This window comes from Phyllostomus hastatus, unplaced genomic scaffold, assembly GCF_019186645.2.
Source record: "Phyllostomus hastatus isolate PE091 unplaced genomic scaffold, TTU_PhHast_1.1 phas_scaffold_78, whole genome shotgun sequence".
Classification (NCBI taxonomy): Eukaryota; Metazoa; Chordata; class Mammalia; order Chiroptera; family Phyllostomidae; genus Phyllostomus; species Phyllostomus hastatus.
Window position 1 is genome coordinate 42934451 of NW_025334041.1, and position 25073 is coordinate 42959523.

Sequence of the window (25073 nt, forward strand, 5' to 3'; positions counted from 1 at the left end):
ATACTTGAAGACTCCAATTATTCCAATAGCAAGAAATGCTATTTTTTAACCAAAGCCCCATTTTTGTTCATGTTTTAAGGGTAAATTTTACTTATTTATTTATTTTTAGAGGGAAAGGAAAGAAGGGAGATAGAAAGAGAGAGACGTTGATGTGCGAGAGAAACATCAATTGTTTGCCTCTTGCCCATGCCCCCAACTGAGTCTTGGCCCACAACCCAGGCATGCGCCCTAACTGGAAATGGAACTTGGGCAAACTTTCAGTTTGTGGGAACAATGTCCAACCCACTGAGCCACACCAGTCTGAGAGAATTTTTTGAAATTGTTTAGCTACACTTTTCCTACAATTTATTGAAAATTTTACTGAAAACTGAAAATATTTTGTTTTAGTAATGATTTTATATCCCTATATTTATATTTACTGGCAATGTAACTTAGTCAACTCAAACTTCTTGAGACTGTGTTATTTATAAAGTGAGGGTTCTAATCAGGGGACACTAACTGAAAAGTTATTCAAAATACTAAAGTATTGTGGATATGTTAGTTACATTTTCATTGATAAGTCAAATTGATTTGCATTTGTGTGAATTTATTGTAATTATATTGCAGAGATGAAAGAAAAAACAAGGCAGAGGGCTGGGGGAAGAAGGGTGAGAGTGTGAACACAGACCCTACTGCACCAGCTGATTAGTCTCTGTTAATACATATTGCCTACCTTCTGTGATGTAGCCATTCACAAAGCATGTTTTGTTTTTCCAAATGAATCAAAAGTGTGAAACAGAGTGGTGTGTGTGTGTGTGTGTGTGTGTGTGTGTGTGTGTGTATCGTATATATTGGTGAATCTCAAACTTTAGCATTATAGAATCATCAAAAAGATTTGTTAAAGAATCAATAGCTGAACCTCATTTCCAGAATTTCTAATTCAATATGTCAGAATGGAGGTGAAATTACATTTCTAGAAAGTTCTCTGATGAACTTGAAGCTATTGGTTCAGGAACCACATTTTGAGATAATTGATCTAGACGATAAATAAGAAAAATGTCTGAAAATTTCAGCTGGTCATTTAGTAAAAACTTGGCTGGTGTTTACTTTGCTGAAAAGAGACTTTATTTTGAATTAGATGACAGGATGGCGATTACTGATTGCGCTCTTCAGATACAAGAGTCACCGTGTAATTTACCATTAGAAACATATAATTTACAGTTCAAAAGGAATTTAGAGTTAATCTTCATCATTTTCCAAATGAGAAAATGGAAGCCAAAAGGAGAAAAGTAACTGAAAATTACTGAAAAAAATTATATAATTATAAAAGTCACACAGAAAGTTTCTGATAAAATCTAATCATCTATGCAAGGCTCATTCTACTCAAGATGTGACCTTGAAACCACACACTCCTCATGCTCAAGCAGGCAAAGAAACAGAAGAAACATGAACTAGAAAGGTTTACAGGCACCTAGGTGTTTAGGGGGAGATGGATAATGTGGGATTTCTCATGACTCAGTCAGTCAATCACTTTGGCTCTAAGAAATTAAAACACTGATTACATCCATGGATTTTTCTTTCCAATTATGTAGTTAATAAAGGCTCATTAAAGTTGTCAAGAATCAATTAACTTCTCATTAATGCCGCCCAGGTTAAAGAAGGAAAAGAATGCAAAGTCTATTTATTTCAAATTGTTCTGAATTTCCACTTAACAACATTTAAAATATTTGTCCCCCTAACTGGAGCCTCACCTGCATAATTGCTTATTTCAGTTGTTTCTCATTAATATGTAAATCAATTTCACATTCTATGGTGGAGTAGAAATACATCTGCAGGGGATGTACAAGGGTATGGCGCAGAATTGCTTTGGGCAGCTGTTTGATGCAAATACATGGACTTCTGCTTCTTTATATTCATATCTCAGGAGAAGCTGTCTTACGAGATTTCAGGCAATAGCATTTTTGCTGTTCTACAGCAGTAGATTGGCTTGACATCCTTAAACAGAATCAATCAACTGGAGTCAAATCATTGGGTTGAGGTTCAGGAGGTACAGTCTGTCCTTGAGCCACCCTGCCAAAGAGCTGAAATGTGTTTTGGTAAAGGTTTTATGTGATGGGCTTAGAATTAGCTTCTTCCCAGAGCAAGTAGTGATTTATACCCAGCAGATGGTAAAGAATGCTGATTTAATTTAATTTTACCCCACAACTAGAAAAAGTAAAGTAGCTAGTTTAAAAACTGTTATGGTAGATTAAAATTTAAAAGTGTGTATGAATGTATACATGGAAATGTGTAAATATATTTTATACAAAACACACACACCCTATCAGATCCCTTGCAATAAGGGTTGCCAGAATGCCCTCCTAAGTGTCATTTTCGAGGCTGGTTTTAACACTAGCCCATGCTCTTTGTAAAGTGTCCTTTGAGACATTGTCATTTACAGCCTCACAGTAGTGTAAAACCTAAAGAGGGTAGAATTGGCACATTGAATTGGTCATCCTGGAACACCACTAACCCTGTTCCCTGACTAACTTATTTTACCCACATTAGAGAGAAATATCCCAATAGGAATAGCATCCTGTTGCTTTTTTCATTTTAGATGGATTTGCTTCACTCAAAATTCTGAGGCCCTGGTAAAGTACAACCAGAAAACATAGATATTTTAGACTTACATACCAAACTAGAGCAATGAAGATCATGTTTTTGGTGTCCAAAAAAGAAGCTCTGAATCTTCTATAAAAAATGCATATCAAAAAAATGTATATCATACCAGATATGCAAAATTAAGTACTATTAACTCCCTCTGATGTAACATACTTTTCCAGTATATCTCTTATGCTACTACTCTACGTTATTGCCACCAGGGATCATGTGCCCCCCCCCATGCATAAAGCAGTGGGAAACATGAAAACTTATCAGGGGCCAATAACTGGACATATCTGGCAAAATGAGAACCAGTAGCCTGCCCAGACACTAGGCCTCTTAAAGTCTTACTGTTTTATTATAGCACAATATCTGGCAGGCAGTGAGAGGGCCACTTTTTACACATCAGCCAGCATACCCTATAAAGGCAACAAGAATTTATAAAAATGTGTTCCTTAAAAATGAACTTCATAAAGAGCTTTGACTCCTAGACAATGTGCTTTTTACTAAAATCATGATATTATTTTATACACACATAAGCACTGTGATTAAAATAGAGTTAATAATGTCACTTTCAATTAACGTTTGTTTGCTTGTTTGTTTGCCTGCCTTTGCTGTAATTAAAGCCACTTGGATGCTGAGGCATGAAATAATCGTACACAGTTCCCAGGCAGGTCTCCTGTATCTACCAATGACACTCTACATCAACTGTCCTAATAAACCACCACTATTATTTTCCATAAGTATGAATTGTTCCCTCCCACATGCAGGAAACTGGGACATCCATCGAAGACTATATTAGGATATAAAGTCATCCATGGCAACCTATACTTCAAAGAGCTTACAATTTAGTTGTGTGAACCCAGGACAAGCTACATAATATACAAGATCTGTAAGTACAAAGATTTATAAGTGCAGAATAAAAGTGTAGAACTCCTCATTCAAAAGTTATTAAGAGCCCTGGCTGATGTCACTCAGTTGATTGAGCACTGGCCTGTGAACCAAAGGGTCACCTGTTCAATTCCCAATTCCCAGTCAGGGAGCATGCCTGGGTTGCAGGCTGGGTCCCCAGTAGGGGGCGCAAGAGAGGCAACCACACATTGATGTTTCTCTCCCTCTCCTTCCCTTCCCCTTTCTCTAGAAATAAATGAATAAAATCTTTAAAAAAAAAGCTGTTAAGAAATTCAAAACAGCAACAGCAAGAGTATGAAACCAAGCAGGGTTCCTGTTGAGTGTCAATAGCTCTGTGCAACTGTACAAGTTGCACACACCCATTAAGCCAGTCCTAAGTGACACAGAAATGAACATATATTGAACATGTGAGAGATGTAATGTGCTAAGTTCTGTACTTGAATGATCTCATTTAATCCTCACAATGACTTTGTAGGGTGGCCACTATTACCTACAGTTTACTGAAAAAGAAAGGGAGGTTCAAAGATGTTAAAGAGTGGGTTACATAACTAGTTGGACTGAACTACAGATCAGACTATAATCAAGCCCTTATTTGGAGGATATAAGATATACATATTAAAACTGTAATTCAACTTAATGAGGTATTAAATGTTAAATGTCTGAGTGGTATATTCAGAAAAGCTTTTAACCAGTGAATGTTTTTAAGCAAGTTAATTCATAAAAGCTATGATGTTGCACATCCTCTGAAAAATTCAGTTATCTTGGGGTAAAATCAAATCAATTAATAAATCAGGCAGTGGCAGGGATGGGGTGAGTCACTAGTACTTTTGATTTGACATTGTGTGGGGAAAGCCAAATTAATAATTAATTTAAAAGATTTTAATTATCTTGTTTTATTCTCTTAGTTTCTGACAGTTCAACTAATCATCCTGTTAGGCTGCCCTGTACAAAATGACATGGAATTGAAAAAACTTGATTAATAGCATTGTCCTTGACTAAAAGCTTCAAGCCTTGCCCCTCAAGAACTTCCTCACGTGCCATTAAATTCTCTTAACCAGAGTTGAGGTTGAGTTTGCTAGCATGGAGTAACATTATTAATGGCTAAAAGTTAAAAATCATCTCCAAATATTATGTGTTTCTTTTCTGATTTGTTTTGTGAGCACATAGTGGCTAATACACATAAGAAAATTTATTCCCAAAATAATTTACTTGGATGCACTTGAATCATGACAACTGTACACTTATACTTACTAAGCATTCCATCACTACAACTGTCAAATACCTAACAGATAAATATTGCATTTGATTAAAATACATAAGACAACAAAACTCTCACCACTTTATATCAGCTTGGAACAATGAAGAAACCAGGTCATTATTCCCCTGAATTTAGAGAATCTAAAAATAAATCAATGCATGTATATTAAGTTAATGTTTATACTACTCCCTAAAAAAGGTTTGTTTAAATTATCACATATACCTGGATCATTTTCTAATGCCATAAAGTAAGGAACAACTCAAAAAACACAATGATAAGAATATGTTAAAGGAACATAGGAACCAGCTGAGAGAGCTCCAATAATTTCATAGAAAAACAGGTAACATTTTTGAAAATTTAAACAATTCTTACATTTGACTGAATTTGGCTGGGAATAGATTGAAAATCATTTTTCTTGAGAATTTTAAAGGCATTCTATCATTATTCAAGCCTTCAGTATATGGGATAAGTTCTTTGCTGTTTTTCTTCTAGATTTTATAAGATCTGTTTTGTACTTAGAAGCATATAGGATCATCAAGGATGTGAAAATATCACAAAGAAGTGCTTTGTTTGTATCTCTACATCCATTCAGTTGGAATTAATGGGCAGTTGAAATCTAGATGCTCATATCTTTCAGCTAGAGGGGAGTTTATTATATATATTATATATCTATCTGTTATATATATTTGAAAATGCTAGTAGTCAGCTGTTAGGCATCTTGTGTTAATTTTATTTTATTTATCTTTTAAATTTTCTATTGTCTAATTTTTTTTAATTTCTTCTTAGAAAAATTTCCATAGAAATTTTTCTCAGTCTTACCTTGTTTGAATACTTTATGTCAACTGTCATATTTTTAATTTCCAAGTATTCTTTCTTGCTCTAGGATTGTTTATTTTGTTATTTTTTTTAAAAAAAATCATACCATGCTTGTTCAATGAATGCATTATATAGTCTATTATCTCTCCTTAGTCATGAACTACTTTCTATTTAAATACTTCTTCCTACTCCTGCATTGTGAGATACTGCAAAGGGACTAGAAGCTCTGTCTGCAAGAGAAAACCTGGACCTGATTGAAGAGCAGTGTACTAGACAGTCAGTTACCAATGGGGATCTCCAAGTTGCAGCGTCTACAGGTCTCTTCTCTTGGTTACTTTAGTGTCTGTAGAAAAGAACATTCCAAATTCCAGGATGCCAGGTGGTGTCCCAGAGCTGGGTGAAAAAAATGGACTAGGAAGTTAGTTTTCACATTCCGTATACATGCTATAATGTACTCTCTATTTTTCAAGTCCAACCTCTTATTTTTGTTTTGATATACCCTGCTTGGACACACCAGGTAAACAACCTCTCTCGAAAATATATGGAAAAATTTCTCCTTGCTATGAGGAGTGGTAGTTACTTGCCAGCAGGGTGATAGAAACTTGGAAAATTCGATGCAGACTTTTAAACAATGTCTTTGATTCTACCACATCTCTCCTCATTTTCCATGAGGCCAATTGTTCCCAATCATTCCAGGGCCAATAGGGTAACCTCTTCTGGGTAACGCTCCCATGCCCAACCTAACTCTTAAATTTGACCTTTATTCTGCGAAGTGATTTACAATTCTCCTGTTTGAATTCTCTCTTGATATATTGTATTCAAATTTAAGGTAACTACATTTTTTAATTTTTTGTGCTTAGTATTACTTTTTTCTGGTGACATTTGTGCAGCAGACACATCTTTAGTCTTTGAAGCCCCAACTAAATGTATTGATCACTTTTACCATGTGAGTAAATGTTCATCCAAAATACATATATACACATGCATACACCAATTTCTACTTTCATTACATGGGTGGAGGACCATAGTTTATTTAGCTAAATTCCTTTGGCTAGACTTTTAATATTTTCACACTAAGCTTTCTATTACTGTATACATATCACTAAGAAAAAAAGGCTTCATACATAAATCTTTGGATACATCTATGATTATTTCTTTAGAAAAAACTCCTAGACAAGAAATGCTGAGTCTAAGTTAAAGAATGAATTTTTTATTTAATCCTTATTGTGTTTTTTCCATTATGATTTAGTCCCCTTTGTCCTCCTGCCTCCAACAATCACCACATGTTGTCCACGTCCATGAGTCCTTTTTCCTTTTTGTTCAATCCATTCACACCCCAACCTCACCACACACTAACTGCCATTCTGCATTCCATCCAAGAGTCTGTCCCAGCTTTCCTTGTTAGTTCAGTTTGTTCATTAGATTCCACGTATGAGTGAAATCACATGGTATTTTTCTTTCTCTGACCAGCTTATTTCACTTAGCATAAGATTCTCCAGGTGCATCCATGCTGTTGCAAAAGTAAAATTTTCTTCTTTTTTATGGCTGAGTAGTATTCCATTTCATTAATGTCCCATAGTTGTTTCATCTACTCATCTACTGATCGACACCTGGGCTGCTTCCATACCTTGGTGATTGTAAATAACACTGAAATGAACCACAGAGTGCTTATGTTCTTTCAAATTAGTGTTTTGAGTTCCTTCAGATATATTCTCAGAGGTGGGATCTCGAGGTCAAAAGGCAGGTTAATTTTAATTTTTTGAGGTATCTCCAGAATACTTTCCACAGTGGCTACACCAGTCTGTATTCCCACCAACAGTGAAAAAGTTCCCCTTTCACCACATCCTCACCAGCACTGTTTGCTGATTTATTGATGATAAGCATTCTGACAGGTGTGAGAAGATATCTCACTATGGTTTTAACTTGCATTTCTCTGATAATTAGTGATATTGAGCACCTTTTCATATGTCTATTGACCATCTGTATGTCCTCTTTGGATAAGTTTCCAGTCAGGTCCTTTGCCCATTTTTTAATTGGATTGTTTTGGGTTTTTTGGGGGGAAGGGGTGGTGTTGAGTTTTGTAAGTTCTTTATAAATTTTGGATATTAACCCCTTATCAGATATATGGGCAAATATGTTCTCCCATTCTGTGGGTTGGCTTTTTATTTTGTTGATGATTTCCTTTGCTGTGAAAAGCCTTTTAGTTTGAGGTAGCCCCATTTGTTTACTTTTTCTCTTATTTCCCTTGCCTGAGGAGATATATCCAATAAAATATTCATGCAAACAGTGTCCAAGATTTTGCTGCCTGTGTGTTCTTCTAGAACTTTTATGGTTTGGGGTCTAATATTTGTGTCTTTTATTCATTTGATTTTTTTTTTTTTTGTGAATGGTGTAAGAATGTGGGTCGGGTTTCATTTTTCTGCATGTACCTGTCCAATTTTCCCAACACCATTTATTGAGTAAACTATCTTTAGCCCATTATATGTGTTTGCTTCCTCTGTAAAATATTAATTTACTATAAAGGTGTGGGCTTATTCCTGGGTGCTCTATTCTGTTCCATTGATCTATGTGTCTGTTTTTATGCCAGTACCATGTTGTTTTGATTAGTATGGCCTTAGAGTATAGTTTGATAATAGATGAAATGATTCCTCCAAATTGTTCATTTTCTCAGGATTGCTTTTGATATATGGGACCTTTTGTTTTTCCATAAAATTTTGGAAATATTTGTTCTAGCTTTGTGAAATATGTCATTGGAATATTGATATTAATTGCATTGAATCTATATATTACTTTCAATGCTATGAACATTTTAATGATGTTAATTGTTCCTATCCATGAACACAGTATGTACTTCCACTTACTTGTATCTTCTTCTATTTCTTTTTTTAAACCTATAATAAAATTATTTTCTTCTTTGTTATTGTTCTTCAATTACAGTCATCCCCATTTTTCCCCCATTGCTCTCCTTTGCCCTACCCACTCCCACCTCCCAAATTCAATCCTCCCCGACCCATTGTCTTTGTCCAGGGGTCCTTTATACATGTTCATTGACTTGTATCTTCTGTTTCTTTCTTCAGTGTCATAATTTCTGAGGGCAGGTCTTTTATATCCTTGGTTAGGTTTATTCCTAAGTATTTAATTCCTTTTGTAGCAATTTTGAATGGGATTGTTTTCTTTTAAAAATATATTTTATTAATTATGCTATTACAGTTGTCCCATTTCCCCCCTTTCACTCCCCTCCACCCTGCACACTCCCTCCCACCCACATTCCCCCCCTTTAGTTCATGTCCATGGGTCATACATATAGGTTCTTTGGCTTCTATTTTTCCCATACTATTCTTACCCTCTCCCTGTCTATTTTCTATCTACCATTGATGCTATTTATTCTCTGTAACTTTTCCTCCTCTCTCTCCCCTCCTACTCCCCTGTGGATAACCCTTCATGTGATCTCCATTTCTGTGGTTCTGTTCCTGTTCTAGTTGTTTGCTTACTTTGTTTTTGTTTTTGTTTTAGGCATGATTGTTAATTGTGAGTTTGCAGTGATTTTACTGTACATGAATGGGATTGTTTTCTTAATTTCCATTTCTGTTAATTCATTATTGGCATATAAAAATGCAACTGATTTCTGGATATTCATTTTGTAACCTGCTACTTTGCTGAATTCATTTATCAATCCTAGTAGTTTCTTGTTGGAATCTTTGGGGTCCTCTATATACACTATCATGTCGTCTGCAAATAATGACAGTTTTACTTCTCCCTTTCCAATTTGGATGCCTTTTCTTTCTTCTTTTTGTCAGATGACTATGGCTAAGACTTCCAGTATTATGTTTAATAAGAGAGTTGAAAGTAGACATCCTGTCTTGTTCCTGATCTGAAAAGGAACACTTGTAGTTTTTGCCTATTGAGTTAGATGCTGGCAGGGAGTTGGTTTGTCATATATGGCCTTTATTATGTTCAGGTATGTTCCCTCTAATCCCACTTTGTTGAGAGTTTTTATCATAAGTGGGTGCTGGATTTTATCAGATGCTTTTTCTGTATCTATTGACATGATCATGTGGTTTTTATCCTTCATTTTGTTTATGTGATGAATCATGTTATTGATTTGTGAATCATGTATGAACCTTGAATCCCTGGAATAGACCCTACTTGATCATGGTGTATTATTTTTTTAATTGTTGTTCAGTTTAGTTGTCCTGCCTTTTTCCCCATTGCTCTCACCTACCTGGTCTCCCCAACTCCCACAGTTAATCCCTCTCCATTGTTGGTGCCCATGAGTCCTCTATGAAGGTTCCTTTGCCTGCCACTCCCTTTTCTTTCCCAGTTATCCCTCTTCCCACTCCCTTCTGGTCACAGTCAGTTTGTTCTTTATTTCCATGTCTCTGGTTCTGTTTTGCTCATTTGTTTATTTTGTTGATTAGATTCCACTTATAGGTGAGATTACCATATTTTTGGACCATAAGATACACCTAGGTTTTAGAGGAGGAAAATAGGAAAAATATTTTTGAAGCAAAAAATGTGGTAAAATATTTAATAACATAAATATTTCACCAATGTAAATGTAAACAGAATTCAACAGCAGTATTAACAACCATTATTCCTCTCAAATTTTTTGTGGGGGAGTGCATCTTATAGTCTGAAAAATATGGTATATGGTATTTGTCTTATGCCACCTGACTCATTTCATTTAGTTTATTGCTGCATTTGGTTTGCTAATTTTTTTCAGGATTTTAGAATCTATGTTCATAAGGGATATTGGCCTACAATTTTCTTTCTTTGTAGCACCTTTATCTGGTTTTGGAATTAGGATAATACTGGCCTCATAAAATGGGATTTTAGGAGCCTTCCCTCCTCATGAATTTTATGAAATAGTTTGAGAAGGAGAGGCATTAGTTCTCCTTGGAATGTTTGTACAATTTACCTGTGAAGCAATCCAGTCCAAGGCTTTTTTTTTTTCTTGCAGTTTTATAATTACTGCTTCAGTTTCACTGGGTGTAATGTCTATTCAGATTCTCTGATTCTTCCTGATTTAGTTTTGGAAGATTGTATGTTTCTAGGAATTTGTCCATTTTGTCTAATTTGTTGGCATGTACTTGTACATAATATTTTCTTACAATTTTTGCATTTCTTTGGTGTCAGTTGTTATTTCTCCTCTTTGATATCTGATTTTATTTATTTTGGTCCTTTTTCTTTTTTTCTTGATGAGTCTGATTAAGGTTTGTCTATCTTGTTTATCTTTTCAAAGAACCAGCTCTTGGATTCATTGATGTTTTGTATCATTTCTTAGACTCTATTTCACTTATTTCTTCTCTGATCTTTATTATTTCTTTCCTTGTACTCACTTTGAGCTTTGTTTTTCTCTTTCAAGTTCCTTTATGTGTGAAGTTAGAATTATTTATCTGAGCTTTTCCTTGTTTGTTTGTTTTTTTTGAGATAGGTTTGTAATGCTATGAATTTCCCCCTTAGAATTGCTTTCCCAGTGTCCCACAGATTTTACATTGTTGTATCCTCATTTTTGTTTGTTTCAAGGTATCTTTTCATTTCTTCTTTGATCTCATTGACCCATTCACTCTCTAATAACATGTTATTTAGCTTCCATATAATTGCATGTTTTTCAGTTTTCTTATTGTGATTGATTTCTAGTCTCATCTCATTGTGCTCAGAGAAGATGCTTGATATGGTATCAATTTTTTTAAACTTGGAATTTGTTTTGTGTCCTAAATGTGGTCTATCCTGGAAAACTCCATGTGCACTTGAAAAGTGTGTATATTCTGCTGCTTTGTGGTGAAATGCTCTGAAGATATCAAGTAAATCTATTTGATCTAGTGTGTCATTTAAGACTGCTATCTCCTTGTTGAGTTTCTGTCTTGAAGATCAAGCCACTGAAGTCAATGGGATGTTAAAATCCTTGACTATAACTGTATTTCTGTTGGTCTCTCCTTTATGTCCATCAAGATTTGCTTTACTTATTTAGGTGCCCCTATGTCGGGTGAGTAAATGTTTACCAGGATTATATCCTCTTGTTGGATTGTTCCCTTTATCATTATGTAGTGTCTTTCAAAAAATAAAAAATGTAACATACTTCAACTTAAAGAAGAGATTAAAACAACACCTCTGCCCTCAAGACTTTGAGTTTCCTACAAAGGATTTTTTGAGACTGATTACAGATTACAGAATTATACTCAAATGGGCTATATAATAAAAGCTTCCAACTATCTCGACTGCACTTGGCCCTGATTAATGACAATCTGAAACCAAGATTTTTGTTGATTAAAGGCAGTTTTGGACATTTGAACACTAGGTTCATATTCTTCGGACACCTAGATTAAAGAAGTCTCTACTCTTTGGAGATACAGGGGAGGCAACTTTGCTCACATCTATTTCTTCAGCGGTCTACATCTCACTGACCTTTCTCTTCTTTTGTCATGTTCAATGAAATTTAAACTTCCATTAAAAATTTGGAAACTACTAAGGTAATAAAGGAACTGTAATGTCTGTCTTCTAGAACAAAAGGCAATGAAAGTTAAGGAAATAAGATACATTTAGAATCCTATTTTATGACAACCAAAAATTATATGACAGCAAAATGAAAATGAAATAAGGTATTTTATGAAAATTGGTTAAAATTTTACACTTAAATTTCAACCTGTTATTAAGATTTTCTGAGCCAGACAGAACATTGCATGCAGACTAAGGAACAGCACTCAATGACAGTGACAATTCCTGACAGTGCAATTCTTTGTACATCAAGAGGACTAATTATTTTCAAACTGACAGCCACAGTTTAACCCATTCATCAGAGGAAAATGCCTTTTATAAGACCAAAGATCTAAGCATTTATTTGGGTGCCAATCTAGTTTTGCAATACATATTTAAAATGTACAATTAACATTCAGTGGCTAAGGTATGAATAATAAACATGATTTCTCATTAGTGCTATAGAATGTTTAGTGTGTGTGCACATGCATGTGAGTAAAATTATGAGGCATCCTCATTTGGGATCCACACACAAAACCCCATTAAATAATTCAAATATTATCTCAGGCTCTTTAAAACATTTTTACAACGGTAAAACTTTTACCTGAAAGGCAATATTCTGGTAATCCCAACCAAAACATATACTATCAAAAGTTGTTGATTTTTAGTTGACTGTATTACATCTATAAGACCCAAAGCCAAGTATAGATTAGTCAAACAATAATACAGTGTGCAGCTCAAAACATCAAGACTGGATATTTAACATGATTAAATTAAAAGTTAACTTTCACCCTTTACAACTCCCTTCCATCAAATGAACACTGTGCTGCCCTCTATGTGCATCTCCTACATGCAATATACACTGATACCTTCCAGGGACAAATATCTGGTTCAGTGTTTGTGAAAATAAATTCTTCCAATTCTGCTCTGCCTTAAAAGTGGGACAAATTAAAAGAGAGCACAAAGGCTACATTTTTCTTTATAGACATAAGTGGGCAAAAAGAATACTTGACCCTGAATTTTCCTTAAAGATGTACTTAGTGGACTGCTTTACACAAAATGACTTTTCAGCCTCTATCACCTCAAAGAATGACCTATCTTATAGCCAGTCTATCTCGTATTCATTTGTGAGCTAAGTCCACTGCTTGATCAGGCAACTGGCAAGAGTGGTTTACAGAATTTGGGGAAAAGAAGACAGAAAGGACTTCCCTCCCTTGCATCTCAAACTTCTTTCCATTTGTTCTGCCTCTTTTGCACCCATGTAATGGACAACAGAAACTGTATTGGAAAGGATAAATAGGAAGCACTGCTATCATATTTGCAGTTATTTGTAATTGATTAAATTATTTATAGCCAATTATATACAAGTTTATTTGAATACACATAAAGTTCTCTTCCCTAAATGTTTGATTTGGGTAAGATTTCAGATAGTCCAGGTATGATAAACATTACTATCAGTCGTTCTTTCTACCATTGTGAGTACTGACTGAAAAAGTTGCCAATGATTTAAAATTAGGTCTCATCCAATTTTGCCTTTCCATCTTCTGCTATAACATTAAAATATTATCTTCTGCTATACCATTTTAAAATAACTCTCTTATTCTAGGAACCTTTTACTAAAGTATTATAACTTGTTATGAAAACTTTGTGACATAAAGAGGACGGTGTGGGTGATATCTTGGCAGAAGAGTTCCCTTAGCCCTGGCTTGGAATGGACCATAGCAAAACTGACACCTTTTTTTGGCTTAAGTGATTATGTAAACATTGAACATTATTTAATTTCCTTAATGTTTATCACATCAGGGTCAGCTAAGAACATCAAATGAGCTCTGTGTCTGAAATAACATGACTTTTACTATAAGGACAAAAGGATCAGGAATGAAATGAGAAGGTAATGCTTGGCTTGTAGTTGTGGACATGACACCATTGAAGACACTAATTCATAAATGTATGTCCCCAAATATAAGAAGAAACTAGACAACTTTCCTGTATAAACTTCACCAGTTCACTCAAGCATAAGAATAGTGAAATACTGTTAGAAAGTCTACAACCAAAAACATCTTGGATGAGCACCTAGTAAATTTGAAGGCAACTTTTGGAAGGTGAAATTTCCCATGTAAGTTTTCATCTTTAGTTACAGATGTTTTTAGCCAGGGCTAAGAGAATTCAAAATTCATGTTGTAACATTTTGAGGTTAATCTTTGTGTTTTAAACTTGTTGGTTTTGTCAACATTATAAAGAATTAAATTCTGAGTACTGTGTGATGAAATAAATAGAGGCAAAAGCATATTAAAGATAATATTTTTCTCAGGGAACTTATAATTAATTTTAGAATTGGCAGCTACAACTATGAATAGAGACAATAAAACCAACTTAACAGCATAAATTGTTTTAGTATAAATAATAGTAATGAATGTGGTGATGGAGAAATTAGAGTAGAATCCTAGAGACTTATTAGCAATATTTCTGTCTTATTTTTGTTTTGTTTCTTATATGTGAATTTTTGTTATTATGTACTTGGTTTATTTTAATTTATATTACATATTAACAAATGGGTCAATATACAGCTTCTTTTAGCTCATTATTTCTGTTAATAACAAATTATATTCATTCTAAGAATAAATACAGGTCTATTTTACAATAAAATGGCAAATTATGCTTCAAATGTAAGTAAGTGAGGAGTAGGCAAGTGGTTCTGAGGAATAATATGTCTTAGTTCTTAAGACAATTTGTAGTGGTGATCACAATAACCCCATTCATTTATGTGACATTTTATGGTTTTCAAAGATTACTTTCTTATATGTTATTCTATTTTATATTTCAAACAATCTTGTGAGTATAGAATGAAAATTATCATGATTTTTATTTCATACAAGCCAATACATGTAGCCAGAACTCCTGAGATTACATGGTAGGTTGAGAATCAGAAGCCAGATGCTTGAATATTAATGCAGTGTATGCCAGCTATTCTGGAGCACAGTAAGTGTTTGTTTGCCAGCTCCATTTAACATTTAGGTGTTGAATCATGCGGTACATGGGATACACCCATTCAAAGAGAATCATTTTTAAACAAAAACTATGTAATAAACAGGGTTGAATAAAAATTGAAGTTATATATACATATATATAAAATCTTGTGTTCCATTTAAGTCTATAGGTCCAAATATATCATTTATTCAATTATGGTCATGATTGTGGTTACTTAAACTAATATTTAGTTTTTAGAAATCATGTAAACAAAGAGAAATTAGTGGCTGAGAAAATAATTTTGTGATTTTTAAATAAGAAAATAAAGTGAATCTCAAAAATTTTAGATAGTTTTTGAACTCTGAAGATATTTGAACAGATTCTTTGGAGCACTTATAAAAATTATGAGCAATAAGATTTTCTTTTTTTTAGGCTTGCTAGAATGGTTCATTTAACATAAATTCAGCAAGGTAGTTAGGTCAGTTTCTCATGGTATTCTGTCATGGATAAATGAAACAAATTATATACGATTATACTAAAGATAAGAGGATTTGTATCTGCTTGAACACACTAATTAGTGAGTTCATTAATAGAGGACCATTGAACTCAGAGATTTAATCCGATCTGCATTTTTATTGACAGCATATAAAAAAACATTGATCTGCAGGCTGAGTTTATGGTTGACACCAATCTGAGAATAGTGATCCAGTCAGTTATATGACTAAAGCCAGAGAAGACCAGAGTGATGAACTAAAATTACAAACATGAAAATGGGCCGTGGATGGAACCAGGTGACCGAACAGGTCTGAGGAACAGTTCAAAAGTCGGTGCTGCTTGTGTGTGGTTCAATTTTGTCTTTACCAAATAAACATGATGTTCAGATATTATTCCAGCCTTTAGTCTATTCCAATCTAGCTTCATTGAGGAATTTTTGCTTTTATAAAAAAGGAAGGGGGAAAGTTTGCATGCTAGTTCCTGAAAATGGACGAGAGAAAGACTTTTTTCCCTAGTCATCTTGCAGGACTGGATCTCACTCCCCCAGAATGAGTGGGTAGGGAGCAGCATCTACAAGGGTCTCTTTTTTTCAACGAATATAGCTTCATTTCCATTCTGAATATAAAACTGATATAAGCTGATTAGGAACAATATTCTAACAATAAAGTTAAATACAAAGAATAAGATGAAAAATGTCCTGAAATGTCCTTACACAGAAATATTCACTAACAACATTGATGATCAGCCTTCTGGACACTACCCTACATATGTTAAACGAATGGAATCATTTTTGTGCCTGCTGCTCAGAAATGGAAGGCATTTCATGGAAGCCCTTGTGAAATTTAGGACAGAATCAGTTTAACTTCAGTTCCTGGATTTCAAAGTTTATAAAGTGCCTAAAACAAAGTGGCACATCGCAGCTGAGTGTGTGAAGCAGGTGCAGCAGGGAACAGTGTTTTCCCAGAGAACAGCAGCATCAGAGGGATGTTTTACCCAAACAGCTTGCAGGAAGCAACCTACAAACCTGAAATAGACAAAAGAGCAGATCCACACCAGGTAGTATGGGAGACACTATTTTGAATGTGACTTTACATTGAGGCTAAAGTCTTGTGTGTCTTTACTGGGGGATCAATGTTTGGATATTGAATATTAATGTTAATATCATTTGTTTCCAGAGGCTGAGATCTGGCATATTTAGATTTTACTAGTAAGAGCTTGCTTTGGCCTCTGACTCTGATAGGGAATGTTTTCACTGGTAAACTAGGCTAGACTATGTGTGCATGGCAAAAGTTCCTTTTCTTAGACTCAAGGTCAGCCTAAGCGGAAAGGGCCATACTGTTTTCCCCTTCACCTCCCTTGGCTCCCATTGGCCCTCTGATGGGAGAGGAGAGGTCTGAAGGGGACAGAAAAAAAAGGAGGATAGGAGGAGGGCCTATATATCCTGAGGAGCAGAAGGATATTGAAGGCCTCTCTTATCACTCCAGCCATATGAGAGAAGTTCCCAGAAAGAAAAGCAAACCAGAAAAAGGGAAACATGAAGAACATGCCTCACAGAATAGTAGGGTTTAACCTCTCCTTTGAAATAATGAGGTCTCCAGCCCCCATCACTTAGTTCACTAAGGCCCCCAGTTTAACTCACTTTAGTGCAAGCCTATGTGTGGTGGGAGGGCATAGAAATAAAGGAGCAAACTTGGGCTTCCTGTCTGGTGAAACATGACAGCTAACAGCTAAAGCCATCAGCAGCATCTTCAAACTATTCTTTCTTGTTCACTTTGTTTTAAAATGGATTTATAATCCAGGTACTAAGTATGCTGCAACTCTTCGGAGATGATTATTCTCATTTTCCTGATGAGGAAATGGAAACTTAAGGAGATTTAAGTAATTTTCCCAGTCATACAGGAACATATGAGAGGCAGAATGGGAATGTTAACTCGGGCAGATGGATCCCGGAGCATGTGCTGTCTGTTTCCTGTGCTCTTCTCTCTTCTCATCCTCTCAACTTTTCTTTTCTTTTTTTTTTTTTAATTTTAGCTTCATTTAAATACACAAGTTGCAGTAGTAGGGTGTTTGTATTTGATGTACTAAAATTATCTCTTCAGAGAATTTAGAATAAAATGGCTTTGTACTTCTATTTACATTCTTAAGAATTTCAGATTTTAAGAAAAGATACTAAAGGAAACAATTGTTTTTAGGAATTCAATCATTTTCAGAGAATAATATAATCACATTGACACTAATTCTATATATATAAAATATATATTATGTATTCTTATATTTTTTTCATTTTGGAAGTTTAATTTTATATGAAATAAAGAATATGTGCATATATATGAATCTTTGAAGGTAAAATCTAATTATGAAACATGAACAGTATATATGTGCATATATGTGCTTGTATATGTTCATACATATGTAATCATAGAATATTATTTTACCAGAGGTTTGGATTTTAACCAAATGGGCATTCAAATGAAGACATATATTCAACTTCTTTACCATATATACACATCAAATCTTCAAAATTTTTAAATTACTAAAATTTGAAAATAATGTAAATAATTTAATTTATTAATTAAACTCAATTTTCAGACTAAATTTACTCATTCAAACCCCTAATCTTTTTTCAAAATTTAAAAAGTTGGATACATCTGTCTTTTTATCTGTGCATTGAAAGCATAGTTGATTTTTCAAATGAATATTTTCCACAATTATGGAAACAAATAGAAACCAAATTGAAACTTAGGAAAGATATTTTCTCGCTATTGTCTCCCATATTAGATATGCAATAAAATTTGAAGAACCTATAAATCTTGCTTTTTAGAAAAGTGGGTTGAATTTTTCCTCTATCTGATCCCTGTTGTTATTTCTCATCTAAAATGTCCTAACAGATGCAAGAATGACCCATTCCCCCTATGTGTTATAGAGATTGATTTGTTTTCTTAAAAAAAAATGTAAGGTTAATGCTTCTGCTGAGTCCACATAACAGATTCTGCTGAGAACTGAAACTCATTCTCAGTAGCTTTGAGTTAGAAACAAACTTCTTGCCAAAATATTTGCTAAGCCTTTACAAGTAAAATCAAAGTGTAGTTCTAATTGAACTAGGTATGTGAATTTTTACAGATTAAATGAACATTTTCATTTATTTATGCATAGACATTTCATTTATTTAGGAATAGTCATTTCCTAATTCCATTAAAAGTCTTCATTTTGAAGCTTAGGATATATGAGGGGACACCCTCCCCCAAAATACAGAATTCTCTTCTAGAGGGAAGGCCCCTTGTAGTACAGGCTTCCCCTGCTAGCTGAGTGTTCTCGAAACCTATCTGTATCAGTGTACCAGCTGGTGGTGTTTTGAGAGGCTGTGTTCAGCTTCAGTGAATTTTTTTTGAAGACTCTTTCAACATGTTTCTCCATTTCATGATGGGCAGTTTGTGAGTGCACCTGCCCACACCATGCTGAGTGTTCAGCAGTTTATGACCATAAATGGTGTGACCTCCATGCCCCACTTTCCCTGTTTACCTGCTCTCATCCTGAATGACTTATTTTTGTTTCCCCAGAAGAGTCCTCAAAAGAAAACCTGTTGGTGATGAGGAAGAAGTGAAATTTTTAAAAAATGGCAGAAGCACTAAAAGGCATCAAAACTGACAAGTTCAAAAACTATTTTGAATAGTAGAAAAAAATGCCTCAATTGGTGTATTGCATCAAGTGGAGAGTAATTTGAAGGTGACTGAAGTTTAAATATATAAAAATAAATACACAATTTTATAACTAAATTCCGTTTTTAAAATAAAATGACATTTCATTTGTTAAATTAATATTCCACATTGCAAATATCAATAATAAAATGAACCCATTCATCTTTTGTTTATACCAAAGAATATGCTTTATCAAATTCAGGAGTATGAAATGATGACCCTAATGGTTAACTTTTGTTTTCATTGCATATGTTTATAGTAGAAAGAATAGTAGAATAATGATATTTAAGAGCAATTAAACACTCAGTTTTCATAAGTAGTTTAATGGCTTCATTCAACAGATTTTGTGCTAAAGATAACTTATTTGAGTCATTTTTTTAATGCCAAGAAAATGACTTATGCATTGGTAATAAGCTGAAGTTTTAAAAGATCACGTGTATAAGTATCCTTAGAAAAAATTAGTTGCTGTAGCTCAGCTCCCTAACCACTCCAGACTATTACATCCTCCTGTCAGTGATCAGCCTCCTACACCACAAGTGACTGAGGCAAGATTTGGACTAGCTCACCTTTCAAAAACATCATCTTTCTGTCTCTGATGACAAGATTCTGGCCAAACCTTTTACACTTGCAGCACATTTGCAAATAAAATTACAGTCAAAGTTAGTAATGTAATACAAAATGTGTTGGAAGATGTTGGGGGACAAGACACTATTTAACTGATTATCTATTATGTAACAGAAATAAAAATATATGTGTTCTTCAACTTTTTACTCCAAAACAATTCTGTGATAGAAATGTTCCAATTGCTTCTTTCATATAGGAGTAGTCCTAGATAGAGAATTAAACAATTTGCTCTAGAAAAAATAGCTGCTCAACTCCAGGGCAATTTGACTTCTAAACCTGTGCTCTTTCTGAGCTTCTCTGTAGCCTTTCCTTACCATGCAAAAGGTTCTTGATCCTTTTTGAGTAATCAGGACAAAAAATGAAGCCGAAGGTCCTAGTTTTGCTTCTGTATTAACAAATTTACATTTATACTTTCTTCTTAGGCATGTCCATCTTCACTGTGACATATTAGACTTGTTCCTCCTAATGAAACAAAGCCCACTTTTCAGAGTGGTATTGGTTCAAATGTCTAGATGTGTTTCTGGTTTTATTCATAATTAACATGATTTTCTAGCCTGTGTATTAAAGATGAAGTTGAGTTAAACTGTAAGGAAAGAAAACAATATGGGCCTAGGTAACTGGGTAAATCACTCTCCTTCTCTTTCCCCAGGGACCTAATTCACATCCATGTTTCCCAGGGGAAAACCATGGGAGCATTTTCACTACTTAACAACATGGGAGAATGCATTATTGCACTAGATAGAGTCTATATAAAAGAATGTTTTCATTTCATACCTAATATTCATACCACATAGAGTTTTTGTTGCTGGTAGACACCACTGAGTGAGCATGTATACTGTGTGGCTGTTGCATTCAAAATGACTGAGTGAATTGAGCAACGAATTTTCATCAAATTTTGCATGAAGCTTGAACATTCCTCCACAGAAGCTACTCAGATGATTCAGAAGGCTTTTGGGGATGATGCAATGAGTGAAGCACAAATAAAAATGTAGCACAAATGCTTCAAAGATGATTGAGAATCTGTTGAAAGTGATCCATGTCCTGGAAGACCTGCAACAAGCAGAACACCTGGGAATGTTGAACATGTACGGGCTGCAACAACAAAGTGACAGTGACTGACAGTGTGAGAACTAGAAACTAGTCTGGGGAATTCCAAAAACTACTGTGTCCAAGGTTTTGACACAGGATCTTGGCATGAGATTTGTTGTGGCAAAATTTGTTCTGGGACTTCTGCTACCAGAGCAGAAAGAACTTCATGCTGCAATTGCTAATGACATAATTCAAACCACCACCAATGAACCAGATTTCCTCAAGAAATCATAACCAGAGATGAATCGTGTGTCTATGGTTCCCATGATCCAAAAATGAAGTCCCAGTCATCCCAATGAAAGTTGCCTTGTTTTCTATATCCAAAGATGGCAGACAAAGTTGCAGCGAGATCAAGACCATATTAACTGTGTTTTTTATTGGGATGGTGTTGTCCATCACGGGCATGCTCCTCCAGGCCAAACAATTAATAAGGAGTTATACCTCAATGTTTTTCATCATTTTAAAGATGCAATAAGACAAAAATGGTCACAGCTATGGGAAACTGGTGGTTGGCATCTTCACCACAACAACATACCTGCTCATGCATCATGTCTCGTGCCAAGATTTTGGCAAAACATCAAATCTCCCAGGTGACTCAGCCCCACTATAGCCCAGATTTGGTGCCCTGTGACTTCTGGCTTTTCCCAAAACTAAAATCACCTTTGAAAGGGAAAAGATTTCAGACTCAATAAGACTTAGGAAAATCCAGTGGGACAGCTGATGGTGATTCCAATGAAGGATTTTGCAGAGTGTTTTAAATAGTGGAAGAGATACTGAGAGAACAGTGTGAGGTCCCCAGGTGCTTACTTTGAAGGGGACTGAGGCACCATTGTCCTGTGTACAATGTTTCTTGTATCGTGTGTCTTCTTCAGTAAATGTCTCCATGTGCCATAATGCATGGCTGGGTACCTTATGGACAGATGCCATCATGTCCTCCCTTAAACTTACAGATAAATTTTAAAGATAAACCACTGCATTAATATTTTCTCCCTCCAATAAACTTTCTTTTTTTAAAATTTTTCTCTTCTTTGTCATCCAGGTTCTCATTTTCTTCTCTGTCCCTCTCTTCCTTCCCTCCCCTTTTTCTTCTTTCCTCCCTTACTCATTTTTTCTTTTTAATTTTGCCCTTAAAAATGCCTATTAACTCAGTTCATAACTTTATGTTATGCATTAGATAGAAATGATCATGTGTAACTGGCCAGGCTTAAGGGTTGCTTTTTAAAAAATTGAATTTAGATGCTTACTTCTCAATTAATATAAGCCCTAGCTTTTCACTAGTACATTCATTTAACAAGTATTAACGTCTGTTTTATTCCTGTGGCTATTATATAATATGATATATTGAGTTCTATAATATAGTTATGAATAACAGTATAAAAATCCCGAGGAAAAGTAATGAAATGAACTTGGTCTGCAAGGATTGAGAAAGCCTTCACCTAAAAATCTAAATGTGAATCAATTATAATTTGATTATAATTTATACTCCACATTCAACATTTCCTCTTTTTATAAAATATAAAATGATTACCTTATAATAAAACCAAAGAATGAATATATTATTTATGTTTTTTCATAATTTTACATATTTATTATAGAGAAAGTTCTAAATCTTTTATTACCTGTTATAAAACAGGGTCACCCATTGGTTGTGCCTGTCATTGATCTTTTAAAATACACTGTTGATCCATCCATTCGTCCTGAGCACACACAGGCCCAGCCCTGCTTGCCATGCCTGAGAACGTGGCTCCCTGGAACAGACCAATGGGGCCTCAGCAAAAGTACCTATAAGGACTGCAGTAAGCTGGCCCAGAGCCACTTCAGCAAGATCTTCATGGCCAAAGCTGTTGCTGATGTTATTAGAATAAGCCTTGAACCAAAAGGAATGGATAAAATGGTTCAAGATGGAAAAACCATTCTGAACCAAATGCAGATGTTAGATCCAGCAGCCAGAATGCTGCTGGAGTTGTCAAAGGCACACAACATAGAAGCAGAAGATGGTGTCATATCGGTGGTCATCATTGCTGGTTCTCTCTTAAATTCCTGTACCAAGTGAAAGGGATTCACCCAGCTATAATTTCTGAGTCATTCCAGTAGGCTTTGGGAAAAGGTGTTGAAATCTTGACTGACATGTCTCAACCTGTGGAACTGAGTGGCAGAGAAACTTTGCTAAGTAGTGCAACCACTTCATTGAACTCAAAGGCTGTCTCTCAATATTCAAGCCTGCTTCTTCCAATGAGTGCAAATGCAGTGACAAAAGTGACTGACCTAGCCACAGCTATTAGTGTAGATCTAAGAGATATTAAAATGGTTAAGAAACTTCGTGAGAGAATCAATGACTGTGAATTGGTGGAAGGGCTGGTTCTCACTCAAAAGATAGCAAACACCGGTATAACCAGAGTCAAAAAGGCTAAGTTTGGGTTTATTCAAATTTGCTTCTCTGCTCTCAAACAGATATGGATAATCAGATAGCAGTTTCTGACTCTGTCCAGAAGGACTGAGTGCTGAGAGAAGAAAGATCTTATATTCTAAACTTAGAGAAGCAAATTAAGAAAGCAGGACACAATGTCCTTCTCATACAGAAGTCTATTCTAAGAGATGCTTTTAGTGATCTCACATTACATTTCTTGAACAAAACAAAGATTATGGTGGTTAAGGATGTTGAAAAAGAAAATATTGTATTCATTTGTAAGACAATTGGAACCAAACCAGTTGCCCATATCGACCAGTTCGATGCTGACATGCTGGGATCAGACAAGTTAGCTAGGAAATCAATTTAGATTGTTCTGGCAAACAGCTCAAGATTATAGGCTGTACAAACCCTGAAAGAAAAAAAAACAGTTACAATTGTTGTTTGTGCATCTATCAAACTGTTATTGAAGAAGCTGAGTGCTCCATTTATGATGCCTTGTGTCATCCACTGTTTAGTGAAGAACAGAGCTCTGATTGCAGGAAGTGGTGCTCCAGAAATAAAGTCAGCCCTATGGTTAACTGAATATTCACGAACATTGAGTAGTATGGAAGCCTACCGTATTCATGCTTTTGCAGATGTTTTGGAAGTCATTCCATCTACACTAGCTGCAAATGCTGGCCTGAATCCCATTTCTACAGTAGCAGAGTAAGAAACTAGCATGCATAGGGAGAAAAAAACTACAGGCATTAATGTCCAAAAGGGTGGTGTTTCCAATATTTTGGAGGAACCAGTTGCCCAGCCTCTGTTGGCTTCAGTTAGTGCACTGACTCTAGCACCTGAAATAGTCCGGAGCATCCTGAAAATTGCTGATGTGGTAAACACTGGGTAATCTGGATAGCACTGCTGCCTGGTAACACCATGGCCACTAATAATGTGGCTGGAGAGGTAGGAAGATAACTGGGAGTTCTTGTTGCTTGAAATATTGTTTCCTCTATGAATTCCTGGGCCTGGTCTTCCAGTTTGTATTTACTTGAAATTGTACTGACACAGTTTAATGAAAATAATATTAACTATCTGACTTTGAAAATAAAGTATGTTGTTAATGTCTTAGCATTTATAAGCAGACTTTACTAACTGACCTACTAGTGTGACCATGTCTTGGTACTGATTCCCATGTATAGTGTGTATCCTTATTTTTCCCTCAAAAGTTTGGGCAAAAATGTACATTATACATGGCAAAATATGGTACTTTTAAAGAAGTTCCAAAACACATTAAATATATCTAATGTTTGATTTAAACTTTAACATTTTTGTTGTGTTTCTTCAAGTGTAGAGATGGTTTCTATGGAGCAAATTTAGAAAGCGTTTTTAAATAGAATGGTATTATTAGATTTTTATCAACAAATTTATTTTTTCTTTTATTAAATACATCTAATGGTTTAATCTTCAAAAAATACCTAGATAGACATGCTGACTCGTGTGACTCAGTTGGCATCATCCTGCAAAGTGGAAGGTGACTGGTTCATTTCTCAGTCAGGAAACATGCCCAGGTTGCTGGTTCAGTCCCAGGTCAGGGTTGTGTAGGAAAAGCAACCAATCAATGTTTCTCTCTCTCTTTCTATCCCCATTCCCTTTTCTCTAAAAATAAATAAATAAAATATTTTTTTTAAATACTGTGAATGAATTTCCAATGATATATTCTAGCTGCAGAATA

At 35.0% G+C, this 25073-nt stretch overlaps 1 protein-coding gene and 1 pseudogene across 2 annotated transcripts in view; both read left to right on the top strand.

Annotated features, from left to right (window-relative positions):
* MAGI2 (membrane associated guanylate kinase, WW and PDZ domain containing 2) overlaps window positions 1–25073 on the top strand; it is a 1385030-nt gene that overhangs the window by 520761 nt on the left and 839196 nt on the right. The gene's annotated exons all lie outside the window — the stretch shown is intronic.
* Window positions 11585–24248, top strand: LOC123812064 (annotated as a pseudogene).